Below are 14,714 nucleotides of genomic sequence, written 5' to 3'. Positions count from 1 at the left end.
TGAGTACAAAGGTCTACTACATATACTAATTGTTACTGAGGGACTCCTGCTGCAGTCTGAAATGTATACTCGTGGCTACTGTATGCCTCCTGCTCCACGCCACAACACAAACTGCTGGCATTTGCGTTCCCCACCCAACTTACAACTTTCCCTAAAATGAGCCTGGTCTTCAACCTATTGAGGGTTTTATCTATATCCCATATGGCCAGGCCAACCCTGCTGTGAGGCTGTGACTTATTGCACTCACTATGACCCTCTTAACGCGATCACCTTTTACGGTTGTAAGATCCACGAAAGAACATTGATTTTGGATAAAATATAACTTGAACCTGGCCTAAAATCAACAGTCAGCTGATTAGAGCTTAGAATTATTTTTTTTTTTTTTTAAATAACCGACCGAGGTAGTATTGTCGCTTTTTGTTCCTTGCTTTTTCTTCTCACAAAGGGAGGAAATGTGGGTGGCCATCAACAGTTCTCAGAAATGGGATAATCTAATTCGCTCTGGTCATGGGATCCAAGCTTTGGTTCCTGACCCTCTGGCATCCTGGGCAGTCTGTACCTCCTCTAATCCCCTCTCTCTGTCGAGAAGTGTTTACTTCACCATTAGTTTGTCTGAACTGAACCCTCCCATGTTAATCTTTCTAGCAAAGCTGCATTGTTCTTCTCAGTTGGAAAAAATCAAACTGAGAACCTTTTAACTCAAAAATAACATGATCAATAAACTTAGCAAAATATTAGAATTCGGCCGGGCCAGAAAGAAATGGAGCTTGCAGAAACATTTGCTCCTTCCTAAATATTTTATTTTATACATTGAAAAGGCTTGTAAAAGCAAAAAGTAAAAACTGCACTAATGTGTTATTATAAATGTGTCTTGCTCTTAGTGATGAACCTTTATGCAACTATCTGTCAAATGAGGGCGAGTGGATAAGTATTTTCACAGCATGCTCGAGACGCGTGATAAGTGTTTCGTGGAAGAACTTCACATACATTCAGCAACTGCGGATGGTTCATAAAGTTAGAGCAGATTAAGGCTCAAGGCAACTATCCCCCACCCCCACGCACACCACCTATCAAGGGCCAGTACTACTTTTAAGGCTTCTGAAAGCAGCCACCACAAGAAGTGTGAAGAGGGTACCGAATTGCAAAGGTCTACAAAAGTGGCTTCTTCCTAGGAGCGCTCACATGTCAAAATACGTTGCTTGATAATCCAAAAGTCTTGCGCTCGAGCTGGAGCTTCCACCAGAAGACCAAGGGCATATTATCAAGAATGGAGTTGAAATTATTGCCGCTTTAGCGACAGATGATAATATGCCCTTGTGAATTCCCATAGAAGCCCAGGTTCACACCAGAACGTGGGCTTCTATGGAAATTCACAAGGGCGTATTATCAAGCTCATTATCGCCGCTTTAGCGGGAGTTTCCTGCCGCTAAAGCGGTGATAATTTTAAAGCCGTTCTTGATAATATGCCCCTTGGTGATAATGGGTGATAATGGGTGATAATTTTAAAGCCGTTCTTGATAATATGCCAAAGTGGCGATAATAAGCTTGATAATAGGCCCGTGTGAATTTCCATAGAAGCCCACGTTCTGGTGTGAACATGGGCTTCTATGGGAATTCACACGGGCATATTATCAAGCCCATAATCGTCGCTTTAGCAGCAATTTTCTGTCGCTAAAGCGGCGATAATTTTAACTCTGTTCTTGATAATATGTCCCAAAGTCCTTAACAAAAAGGTGGTTGGCATTTATCTACATGAGTTTTGGAGTAAGACTTTCCCACAGTATTTGGCCTTGTGTCACGAGGAAGTGTCCTTTATGGAAGGTGCATCTAAATGGGGTGCAAATAATACTTATTCTTACTGGCTGATCTTGGTGTACGGCTAGTTAGTACAGTTTTTCCCGCAGGTATTGGCAAACTATTTTTAGTTGTGCCTTAGGAAACAAAGTATGAACCTTGATTTTGCAGGTGCAGCAATCGAACCGAGTAGGAAAATGGGGTGAGCTCTCACAGCGAGGGAGAGGAACCTTTCCACAGCCCACACAACTTCCACTCCAAGCATATGGATGGAACCCATAAGCCCAGCCACCACTCCAACTGCTCAGTTTGGCTACCCTTGACAACAAATGCCCCTCCGCATGCACGGGAGCTCGTTCTACCGTGTAAATACAGTGGTGTAAGTCGGTGACTTAGCATATTGTCTGCAAGATTGATGCGACAACGCTTCACGTCTGTCAGCAGTTATGAAGCTCTCTTTTTTCAAGGACTAGGATAATGATTGTTTTTAAGGACTGAGGTGGTGAAAATAAGAAGCTGCTGCCCCTGCTGGGTAACAAGTAATATGATTAATAGCAGGTATTTTAAAGTGGCCCCAGTGAATTACACGTTTAGGACCCCACAGGAAGCTGCATTAGATACAAACACTGTACTTACTGGTTAGAAATATTGGGGCAGATTTACAAGAAAGTGGCGCATCTGTAGAGATGCGTCACTTTTTCCAGCGCCACCCTGAGAAACCTTTGCGCCACCATGGATGCGCCGTATTTACAATACGGTGCACCATGGCGAAAGAATTGACAGATGCGTCAGAAATTCTGACGCATCTGTTGGGGCAAAACGCACGCATTGCTGGAGTCCTGTGGCAAGCACGTCGCAACTCCAGCAATGCATTTTGAGGCCTAGTCCCACTACACTGCGTCACTCCTTAAGCCTGCCTCAAGGAGGCATAAGGTTTTGACACAGTGGTGTCCTAAAAATGGCACAGTGAAATCTCGTAGATTTCACTGCGTCACTTTTACGAGGCCTTCCTGTGTGGGAATGCCCACCCTGCATACATGATACCTGACACAGGTATAAAGTGACACAGGGCTTGACAACATGACTCATCTCCCCAGATGCGTCACATTGTAAATAGGCCGCATTGTTTGCATCGCTGTTGCGTAAAAAAAATGACGCAATGGCGGCGCAAGAAGGTGCAAGGGGCTTGTAAATCTGCCCCATTATGATTTTCTTTTCCCTATACACAGGTACCTCTGAAATTAGAAGGACTCATTTCAGACGAGAGCCTTACAACTCATTAGTGTGTATGGAGTGCCTGTAGAGATAGGCACAGACACATACATGCAGTCCTGAAGTATGCCCCAGACCCACATGAGCTCAGTGCGAGGGCCAAAAGATGTTGGAATAGATCAGGGGTAATTGAGAAAAATGCTTAATTAAAACCCTGTATTTGTTTTTAAATATGCTCCTGGTACCCTATTAATAAATAGTAATTCTTCTTGGGTATACCTTGAGGCATTTTTTATACTCTTTTTTCAACTGGATCCCTGCTTTATCGAGAAAGATTCTGTATATAAGAACTCACATTCTTGCCGATGATGAAGCACTATCTACAGGGCCGGACTGGCCATAGCGGGCACCGGGCAATCCAGCGGTGGGCCGCATGGGTGGGGGCCAGTTTTGGCCCCTTGGGGCCGTTTTTGTTACAGGGCCTTTTTTGCAGCATAGCTGCAAAATCGGCCCTGTACCAAAATCGTCCGAAAACCGGCCCTGGCAAAGAACTCGGCGACACCTCCAACACCCCTAACCCCCCTCCCCCCCACGAGTAGGGAGGGGGGGACGGCCGAGCACTTTTCCAGTGCCGGTTGTGGTTCCCAGTCCGGCCCTGACTATCTAGTAGGTGAGGCAGCTATAACAAAATATTTGGATTTCCCTGTAGGAACTCTAGGCGGGTTCCCTCTTTTCTGCTATTTGTGCCTGGTTGCCCTTTGTGTATTTATATTATTTTGTGATAATACCACTAGATCGGTCCTCTCTCACTCTCACTGTGTGAAGAATATTTGCAAAGTGGGCCTGAACCATATAAACAAGAGCCGACAGTACTGGGTTTGATGCACAGCAAAAAAGCTAACACCTGGGGTATAGGGGCGTAGTGATGAGATGCCCTTCTCAACAGTGACAGACTAAAAAACAAGCATTGACAAAGCCCAGTGGTCTCAGCTATGTGAGAGCTATTGGGTTTTCAAATATCTTTTAGCAATAATGCACATCAGCGTTGCTGCTCTTCAGCATGGCTAAAAGTTAGTAGTATGGCGTAGATTAGAGTGACATAGAAGGGCGTGGCGTGGAGGAGAGTGGGGTAGAGTGGAGAGGGTAGAGTGGAGTGGCGTAGAGTGACTGGACTAGAATGGCATAGAGTACTATAGAGTGGAGTGGCATTGCGCAGAGTGAAGTGGCATAGGATGGAGAAGAGTAAAGTGGAGTGACATAGAGTGGAGTGGTGTACAGTAGAGTGGCATAGAGTAGAGTGGCATGGAGTAGAGGGGCATAGAGTACAGTGGCATAGAGTAGAGAGGCGTAGAATTGAGTGGCATAGAGTAGAGTGGTGTAGAGTGCATTGGCATAGAGTGCACTGGCATACAGTGGAGTGGTAGAGTAGAGTGCATCGGCGTAGAGTGCAGAGGCACAGAGTGCAGTTTTGCATAGTCGAGTGGCATAGAGTGGAGTGGCGCAGAGTGGAGTGATGTACAGTGCAGTTGCGAAGAGTGCAGTGGTGCATAGTAGGGTAGTATGGGGTAAATGGCATTGTCAGAGAGTAGAGTGGTGTAGAGTAGAGAGGCGTAGCGTGAAGTGGTGCAGAGTGGAGTGGTGTGCAGTGGTGTGGAGTGGTGCAAGGTGCAGTGGGATAGGGTAAAGTGGAGTATGCATGCTGGGACATAACAGTAAGAGGTAATGGAGTAGCTAGTCACCACACTAGCAGACAACCAGGATATTTTGCCCTCCCCTCCTAAAGCGTAGCAAGACAACACAATGATGTTGCTCCTGGCACTGGAGCGAGGTCAGGGTTGGAAACCATAATCAAGCCTAGCAAAAATGTTCACACTGGCTCTACTCTGCAGTAGGCCACAACTAGAATAGAGAAGAGTAAAGTGGAGTGGCATAGGGTTCAGTGGTGTAGAGTAGAGTGGCGAAGAGTGATAGAGTGGAATTGAGTGGCATAGAGTAGAGTGGGGTAGAGTAGAGTGGAGTCTCGTAGAGTAAAGTGGCATAGAGTAGAGTGGCAGAGGGTAGAGTGGAGTAATGTAGAGTGACATAGAGTGGCATTGTGGGGAGTGGAGAGGCATGGCGTGATGTAAAGTGGAGTGGCGTGGACTAGAGTAGCAAAGAGTACAGTGGCATAGAATTGGATGGCATAGAGTGGAGTGGCATAAGGCTGATTGGCATAGAGTAACAGAGTGGAATGGAGTGGCATAGAGTAGAGTTGAGTACAGTGCAATTGCATAGAGAAGAGTGGCGTAGAGTGCAGTGCTGTACAGTAGAGTGGCATAGAGTAGAGAGGGAAAGAGTACAGTGGCATAGAGTTGAGTGGCTTAGAGTAGAGTGGCATAGAGTGGAGTGGCATAGAGTAGAGTGGTGTAAAATTAAGTGGGGTAGAGTAGAGTGGCATAGAGTGATAGAGTGGAAAGGTGCAGCATAGATTAGAGTGGAGTATAATGGAGTGGCATAGAGTAGAGTGGACTGATGTAGAGTGGAGTCACATAGAGTAGAGTGGCATAGAGTAGAGTGGCATAGAGTAGAGAGGGAAAGAGTACAGTGGCATGGATTTGAGTGGCTTAGAGTAGAGTTGTTTAGAGTGGAGGGGCATAGAGTAGAGTGGTGTAAAATGAGTGGAGTAGAGTAGAGTGGCGTAGGGTGACAGTGCAATGGAGTGGCATAGATTAAAGTGGAGTATAGTGGAGTGGCATAGAGTAGAGTCGTGTAGAGTAGAAAGGACTGGAGTAGAGTAGAGTCACATAGAGTAGAGTGGCGTAGTGTAAAGTGGCGGCTGGTAGAGTGGTGTAGGGTAGAGTGGAGTGGCATAGAGTGGCGTTGTGGGGAATGGACTGGCATAGAGTGCTATAAAGTGGAGTGGCATATAGTGGGGAAGACTTGGGTGGCATGCAATGACACAGGGAAGCGTAGAGTAGAGCGGTGTTGAGTATAATGGCATAGAGTAGAGTGTTATAGAGTGCAGTGGCATTGAGAGACATAGAGAAGAGTGGCATAGGGTGGCATGGAGTAGAGAGGCATAGTGAGGGATGGAGTAGAGTTGCATGGATTAGAGTGTGATACAGACCCCAAGGATATTGCGCCATGGATTCACATATCTTGACACACAAAAAAGCTAATTTTGAGGCTCACAATATAGTACTTTGTGGCTTTTTCCGGCACTTTATTTTATTTAGATTTATTAATTTTGTTGAGTCTTTGACAGCAGAAAAAAAGATGCAAGCTATTCCCAGAGAATATTGCCCTTTCAAAGAAGCATATCAAAAGTACATGGGAAGGTTTTTGCAATGCATCCTTTGCTACTGAATTTTTGCCCTCAAGAGTTTGCAACAAGAAACCTAACTTTCCTAAGGAAGTCACCACTGAAGCCTCTCAGCGTTCATTGCGGGAGATTAGATGTCAGAAATCCTCTATGGCAGGGATCTGTGTTTGAGCCTCAATCTTCCCACCACTGGTTCTCTGCACTAGTCACCTACCACCTACAGAAAGCCAAGGAACTCATGGAAAACATCAGCTAATTAGGTCAGGCACAGGACACCTGCATGCCACTTCTAGTCCATTTGAAAGTAACAATGCAAGAGCACACTACAGAGATGGGAGGAATAGGGTGAAATGCTTAGCTATGTCCAACAGGTAGGCAGAATGATGAACACCTATGTGGGAAGAAGTAGAGAGGAATGAAGACAGTCGCAAGAGAGGTGCAGGTAAGGTGAAAGAGAGGCTAGCCGCAGCACGTACCCAATAGAAAGACTGAACTAGTGAGAAACTGGCTAGTGATTAGAACCTTAAGGCAACAGTACTGTGAAAGTAAATTCCCCTTCCCCTTCTTTCCTCCTTTCACTGATATATTCTTCATGTTTTTCTCAGTGACCATGATCATGGCCACCTTGGCTGGCCTTTGATCCCAAGATGAAACTAAGAAGACATCTCCATTTGGCAAAGACCAGAAATCATCCACCAACCCTGACAAGAATGGCATGGTTCTCTTATTTATAATGTATCTGTGCCTACCTGATGTAAACAGAGCACAGAACACCAAACATAACCTATACTCCCTGCCATTATCTAATAGGAATCCTTTCCTACACTGTCCCTCTAGCCTTGCGTTACATCTCATTTTTTAGCAAAGATATGGTGGGAAGAGATGCAAGTTCTCCAGAATCCTAGTTGGGCCTAGGTTAAGGTTCTAAAGTAGGTGTCACATTATCTGAGGGGGATGTGCACTATATGCTAGCCTTTCTTATCCCTAATAGCTAATAGCCTCTGTCTCAGACTTTGGGGAAGAGCAGTTTTGCATTTCATAAGGTGTTTTGAACACTATTTCTAAGATGCTTAGAAGGAAGTGTTTCTTACCCCTGCTATTGCATATAGGCTTCCCTCCAAAAGATATGGACAAGACAATCACACTACATTATCAGCATCATACTTTCTATGCTTGTTTTTACAGTAGTGACAAAACCTGTTCACGGAGGGGACCCTGTCTTCAAACATCCCATTTTTAATGGTGCCTTCAATGAGACTTAAGCCTGTGTTTGGTCCGAGGGCCAACATCCTCCATGCTTTAAACTTTCCTTCACCCCCACCCACCCCCAATCTCCATTATTTTAAAAAAACACCTACTTGCCGTTGGTCTTTTAAAACCCACTTTCTGCCCTCCTACCGCTCTCCTTAACCCACCCACACACTTTCCTTTGTCTCTAAACCGCTACCCCATCCCACTCTCCAATGCTTGTTTTGTTTGAATCTGCAGTAGAAAGGCAACAGCATCTGAAACATTTCTTATGCATATAACACCTCTGACTTTTAAATGTGAAACGCTGGTGTGCAAAAAGATCACAGACATACTTAATGATAGCAGCAGAGCCACCCAGCCCGTTTAGTCTTCCCCTTTGTCCATGATGCTACTTAGTCTCCAGCTTTGTTATTTCCTTGCACTGCTGTAACCTGGCTGTTTGCCATGATAACTTTAAAATGTTTCTCTACACACTTGCTTCACACCACTCCAAATGACCAATGTTTCAATACATATATCACCTTTGATCTAAACAAAATCTCTTGTTCCCCTTATTTCCTATTTATATTTTCTATGTGTATTATGTGCGAAACATGAATCGAAAATAGACATTACATTTCCTAACTGATATACAAACTGCAGCTGGGTGTGTTCACGTGTTTACTGTACACGTCTTACCCTGCCAAGTCATGGATGTGAGCTGTTCACATAACAAAACAAGGACTTGCAATGCAATTGTATAAGAAAGTGCCCTCTTTTGCATGGTTGCCCCCACTTTTTTCTAAACTGCTGATGTACTTTGACTGAGTGTGCCCTGGGCTCCTGTCAAACAGGTACCCAGGGCCTACGTTCTTTCCCTGAACTGCATTAAAAAAGCACTCCAATCGGCAATCTTTGGCCACAGGTCAGTACTGCGACTTGAGCTTGTAAGAAAACCTGACGCCTAAAGACACCCCTGCACCTGATGTCCCGTGGCCTTGGGTGGGCCAACTGAGGGAGTCCCAGCATCCCCAGGCATCTCACCTTACCTCTCCAGCCGGTGGTCACCTCCAGAATATCTTCGTCCCTGAGACTGCAATCTTTGTCAAAACCGGAGAAACCCCAGTGAAATCAACAGGGCACCCAACACCAAAGCAGCACCCTGCACCCAGCCCCCCCTGCACTGCTGTGGGTGTACTTTGGTTGCTACTCGGATCCCCCTTTGCCTCGAACCTAACACCAGGAGCTTTGCTCCCACAACCCTGTGGCCTGCTTGTGAGCAGCCACCAACCACAGGCCCCCTATCCCCCCTGGATAACATTGGGCCTCAGCAATCTGCACCCGGCCGACCTAGTGCCGCTGAGGGTGCTTTGAGAGTACATCCTAAGCCTGGGGGAACCCTTGTTCTAACCCCAGAAACTCAACCTCAAAGACCAAGTACTTACCTGTTAACCGTAGGAATACATTGACTGTTTTCCCTTTAAAATTGTTTAAAGTGTGGAGTTGATTTGTATAAAAACCTGAAACACTACAACTGTGCAAAACTGATTTTACTTACCTTTTCTCCTGGAAATGTCCTGGTGTGATATCTAGGCATATTACACTGAGTAGAAAAAAAATCTGAAAAAGTAATTTGAAAAGTAACACAAAAGTAACCTGAAAAGTAGTTTCGACATTTTAACCTACCTATATTTCAATCAATTGCATTTGAACTTGCATTCAATTGTAAAACACTGCATAAGATTTTGCAAAGCATTTATTTCACTTACCTGTGCCAGGGTTGGCTTTTTTCTAGAAATAAAAATAACTTAATAATGTTTTTATACAAACAAAATAGGTCTGAGTTCAGTCTTGGAGTGTGTGACATCAATTGCTGATTGAGTGGGTACAACAAATGCTAAACACTACTCTCTGATAAAGCCTTACTGCTCTCCCACACTACCACAAATAGAGTGTAAGGTGCTATCTAATTTTACCTTTGCCGACCTTTGGAAGTTCCACTGGACTCTGTGCACACTACACCTCATTTTGATATAGTATACATAGCACCAGCTTCCTACAAATAGGTCTTGCATTTATGTGAGTTTAAGCGAGTGGCATTGTAAATGACAATGCCTTTTATTTATGTTTTAAAAACCAAAACAAAGGCATTGTAATTTACAATGCCAATTGATCAAACTCGCGTAAATGCGAGACCTATTGCATTGCAAATGCTTGTTTTTTGGTACACCCGGGAAGATACAGTGATTTGCCCAGAATCACAGGATGTTAAGCCGAAGCAGAGTCTCGAACCTGATCCTGCAGCTCCCAAGTCAGTAGCTCCGGCCATTAGGCCACATCCACTCCTCTAATACACTTCCCAACACTCACGCATCATTGCCTCACACACATAGACATATATTATTATTTTAGTACACACAGGTGTATTCCCAGTAAACACACTTACATATTAGCAAACACGCCCAAATAACCCGGCACACAGATGTATAAGTACATACCTCTATCAGCCAACACACATACATATGTTCTCCAGCCTCCAATACACAGTTGTGAATTGAAGCAGACATACATGACTCAAAGATCATTTTACTTTTCACAAAAGGATAACAGATTAACCAAATTAGCACACACATGCACGTTAGCATGTATATTCTTGAAAATAAACATGCCTGTATTTCCCCTACGTGCTTGTTGATTTACACACATTACACCCACATGTGCAGAAGGGATGGTTTTATCTCTGTGTTTCAGCGGGCTCTACACGTCGATTGTGCTAACAAACAGTCAGCACTGTGTTAGCTCATTCTAAAAAGACGTTGATGCCTTTATGAGAATAATTGGAAATGAAAAGCAGAAGGTTACTATGCATGTCATTTTTAAAACGCCACTTGCGCTCCTTCAGCTGTACAACATGCATGCTTGGTTTCACTGGCATGTGGGGAGTGGGGCTGTTGGACTTCGGCGGAACCCGCATTGTGCTGTGCCATCTTTCCACTTAGTTTCAAGTTACTCCAGAGTCCAGACCATCGCCTGCTGGCATAACCTGCAGGGTCTCGGTGACAGGCGGACTCAGCATGAGCTGCAGTGGGTGAAAGGCCTATCTCTGGGCTGTGCTGGGTGAAAGGTCACCCTGTCTGCATGCACTGGAGTCAGAGCTGAGAGGAGTCCTTGTGGATGCTGGAGCCTAGGGGGTCTGCGAGTAAAACACAAAATCACTGTATGTAAAAAAAACTTTCTCAGAAACGGTGATACATATACGATTATTGAATGCCATTTAAGAATTATTTTAAAAAGTACGATTGTGCATCAGGTCCTTATGAGTGATATATAAAATAGTAATAATCTTTAAGGTGAGATGAAAGAACAGTACATTATAAGGCGGCAGAGTGGACGTTAAGATGCAGATCTGAACCTCTCGTTTGAGCTAAAAGTGGTGTGGGGGGCCCCTTTGAAAGTGAAAGCGCGCATGGAGTGCTGCACATTACCTCCTCGTCCTGTCTCCCCGTCCCATTCCTTACAAGTGAGCAGCTAGTCTGCTCCACAGAAACCTAGTACCTAGCAGAGCTTTTTGCCCCTCCCCCAGTATGGCGTCACCATCATGTGACAATAAAGGGGGAGGAGCGGCAGAGAAACTTCCTGTTCTTTTTTTTCTGCATTCGCAGTCTACTGATGTCCTAGCAGGAGCTGTTTGGGGGTAAGTTTATCTCTTTTTTTGTTGTTATTGTGGCGGCCTGCTTTAGCGGCCGCCTTTTTTACTTTTTATTGCTTGTGGGACTACCGGAGGTTCGTTCCCTGCTCTTTGTGGCTCCACCTTCTTGTAGTTTTATGGGAGGGGGGGGGGGCCCTGTCACTTGCTCGGTCCGCTCTAGCGGCCGGCTGTGCCTCCTTTTTTGGCTGCTGCTTGCTTTTGGGCACTGGAGTGATCTGTTCAGTGATCTCGTGGTGCTTGGTACCCATGTTCATGGGTTCTATTCTGGAAAGTGCACGGGCAGTTGCTATACAGCACAATGCTTCACATGAAGAGAGCAGTTGTGGAGCTCTCATGTAGTGTGTATAGGTTCTATCTGTGACCCACGTTTTTGGCCTCATTTGTTGCTATTACATAAGGTGGAGGCGTTGCGCTTGAAATCTGTGTGGGTTTCCCTGCACAGGTTTGGATCCTGTTTGCAACGTCTTGTGTTTTTGTGCCTCCTCGGCCTGCTCTAGCGGCCGTTCCTCTCAATGCCGGCCTGCTCTAGCGGCCGTTCCTCTCGATGTCGTTTCCAATGCGCCCTGCTTAGCGGGCGGGGTTTTTCGGCTGTGTTTCCTGCTGGGTGCTCAGCTCCCTGGGGATGTTTTTGGGCAGCCGGACGCTTTTTCAGCATCCCCCCCCCCCTGTTTCCCGTGTGGGGACAGGGCCTTGGGACTTCATGCCTTTCCGGGCGGGTCCCTTTTTCTTGGGTCCCGTCCTCTGTGGCTGCTTTGTGTCCTCCTCTCTTGTGTTCCTGCCGTGGTGCTGGATGCCTCTTCACCTGCGGACTCTCATGGTTCTCTCAGTGCACAGTCGTCTCTCGCGATGTACTGTTCTGCGCCTTGTTTGCCTGCTGCTCTGCTGGCAGTGTGACGGTGCTCTCTGCATGCACCTCATGGCATCCTTGTTCCTGCTTCTACGTGTGGGGTTGCTGCTGCCTTCCGGGCTCGGCTGGCTGTTGGTGGGGTGTGGCGTTCCTCTGCTGCTTCCCGCTTTTTTGTCGGGGCGTGGGCCTGTTCTGCTGACATGGTCTGGGCCCTGGTTTTTCTTTTGCGGGATGGTATGGATGCCTCCTCTCTCTTGGCCCTCCTGGTGTTGCAGGTGCACTGGTTGTTGTCCCTCTGTGTGCCACTGCGCTGCTTCTGCTGCTTCGGTTACTGCATGGCGTCCTGCCTGGTTGCGTTCCTGGTAGGCTGGGTCTTCTCAGTGTTCGGTCCTGCTTGGGTTGCCCTTTGTGGGTTCCCGTGGACGTGCTTGTGGTCCCGCGTGCTTGTGGCTCCTGCATGCCTCCTTCTTGGGGATGTGGGTTTGCCTGCCGCCGTGCCTTTGGGGCTCCTGCTCGGGGTGCTTCGCGGCCCTTTTTTATGGCTGGGGTCGTGGCCGGGGGTCCCTGAGGGTGCCTGGTCCCGTGCCCCTGCCGGTGTTGCTGCCCCCACTTCCTCCTCTTCCCGTTGGCTTTTCTGCCTATGCCTGTTGGTGGTCGCCTCCGTTCCTTCCTGTCCCGGTGGTTGTCTGTTCCGGATGCCTGGGCGGTTCGGTCTGTGTCGGAGGGTTGCCAGTTGGTGTTTTCCTCTCCTCCCCCTCTGGGTTTCGTTCTGGCTCTCCTGCCCCGTCCTCCTCTGCGTCAGAAGGCGTTGCTGGCGGGTGTACGGCTTCTGTTGGAGGAGGTGGCTGTTGTGGGGGCTGCTGTTTGGTCCTTTTTCTGGTCTCCGGGAAGGATTTTTTTCGGTTCGGCGTCCTGTTTTGGATCTGAAGCGGGTCTTTCACTTCGATCTCCGTCGTCCATTCCGGATGGTGTTTCTGCTGTCCTTTCTGCCTCTGGTGCTTCCGGGTGGCTTCCTGGCAGCCCTGGATCTGATGGTTGCGTTTCTGCAACCTAGATGCTTTGGCTCGTTGGTGTGTCTTGTACCTTTGGTGATGCCCACCCTCGCGGTCCAGGGTTCGAGTCCTCCCACTGCTGTGTGTGTGTCCCCAGGTGGTATGTTTTGGGGTTTTCACCGAGCTCTTGGCCCCTCTGGTGGGTTTTCTTCATTCCAGGGGGCTGCATGTGTTTCCCTTTCTGGTTGGCTGGCTTCATTGGCCCCCGGATGTCCTCCCTGGTGCCCTCCCTGTCCCTGTGGTTCCTGGGGGCTCTCTTCCTCTTGGACCTGGGCATGGTGTTCCTCTCCCGGGGGCGCCGGTTGACTTTCTTTCCTGGGTGTCTGCCCGTCTCTGGTTGCGGTGTCGGGGTGCTGGCGTCCGCTTTGCTTCTCCTTCCTTGGGCCAGGCTACGTCTGTACCCCCTGTTGCGTCATGTCCTGTCTTGCTGGGGTCCTGCCTCCTTGGACTACGAGACTCTGATCCCTGTCGCTCCGGGGATTCGGGCGGATCTCCAGTGGTGGTGGTCCCCACTGTATTTTTCCCGGGGGTTCGTCCTCCTTCCTTCTCTGGCTGTGGTCGTGTTGTCCACGATGCCTGTGCTTTGGGGTGGGGTGCCGTTCTGGGTGCCTCCTAGGCTTGGGTCGGTGGTCCCGTTTCGAGTCCCTCGAGTCCTCGGCTTGGAAGGAGTTGGGGGCGGTTTGGTTTGCTCTTCTTTGGTTCGCTCCTCTCCTTTGGGGTCGGGCGGTCTCGGTGCAGACCGTAGTTCTGGTGGTTCATGCTTCTGTGTATCGCCTTGGGGGCTTGTGTCATGCTCTATTTCTCCTGTCCCGGAGGTTCGGCTTTTGGGCCGAGTCGTGTCTCTTGTCTCTGACGGCGGTCTATCTTCCGGGGTGGGTGATTGGGCCTGCTGCTTCTTTGAGGTGGGTGTTCCCCTCCTCGGTGTCCCTGGGTCTGTCCCCGGTTCTGTTGGATCTTTTTGTCCTCCGGTTCCGCCTTCCTTGGTTGGATCTTTTATGCCTTGGGGGATTCCGCCCTTCTTCCTCTGTTTTGCAGCGATCCCTCTCGGTTGGCGTGGGCCACCGTTGCTTTCTCGATTCCGTGGGCGGAGGGTCTTCTGTTTGCCTTCCCTCCATTTGCCTTCATTCCGAGGGTCCTCCAGGAGTTTCGGTTGGTTCGGGCGGAGGTTCTCCTGGTGGTTCCGGTGTGGTCTCGGCAGTCTTGGTTTCCCCTTCTGCTAGCCCTTTCTGTTTGCCCTCGTTGGAAGTTTCCCCTGTCTCCCTCCACCCTGCGGGCTCCTCTTCTCGGGTTTGCCTCCCTGCGCCGCCTCCGGCTGGGGGTTTGACGCTTGAGGGGTTGTTTGCTGGGTCTGGGTTGCTCAGTGGAGGTTGCCCAATGTCTCCGGCTTTCTAGGCGTCCTTCCGCCTTGAAGTCGTATGCCCCTCGCTTGAGATGTTTCTCCTCCTGGTGTCTTGGGAGGGGTCTCTCTTCTGCCTCCTGTGAGGCCGTGAGGGTGTTGGACTTCTTGCAGGATGGTTTTGTCTTGAAGCTTGCGGTTTCTTCCCTGCGGGCGCCATGGGCTGCCATTCT

This window comes from Lissotriton helveticus, chromosome 9 (assembly GCF_964261635.1).
Source record: "Lissotriton helveticus chromosome 9, aLisHel1.1, whole genome shotgun sequence".
NCBI classification, from domain to species: Eukaryota; Metazoa; Chordata; class Amphibia; order Caudata; family Salamandridae; genus Lissotriton; species Lissotriton helveticus.
Note: the sequence above shows the minus strand (reverse complement) of the source record.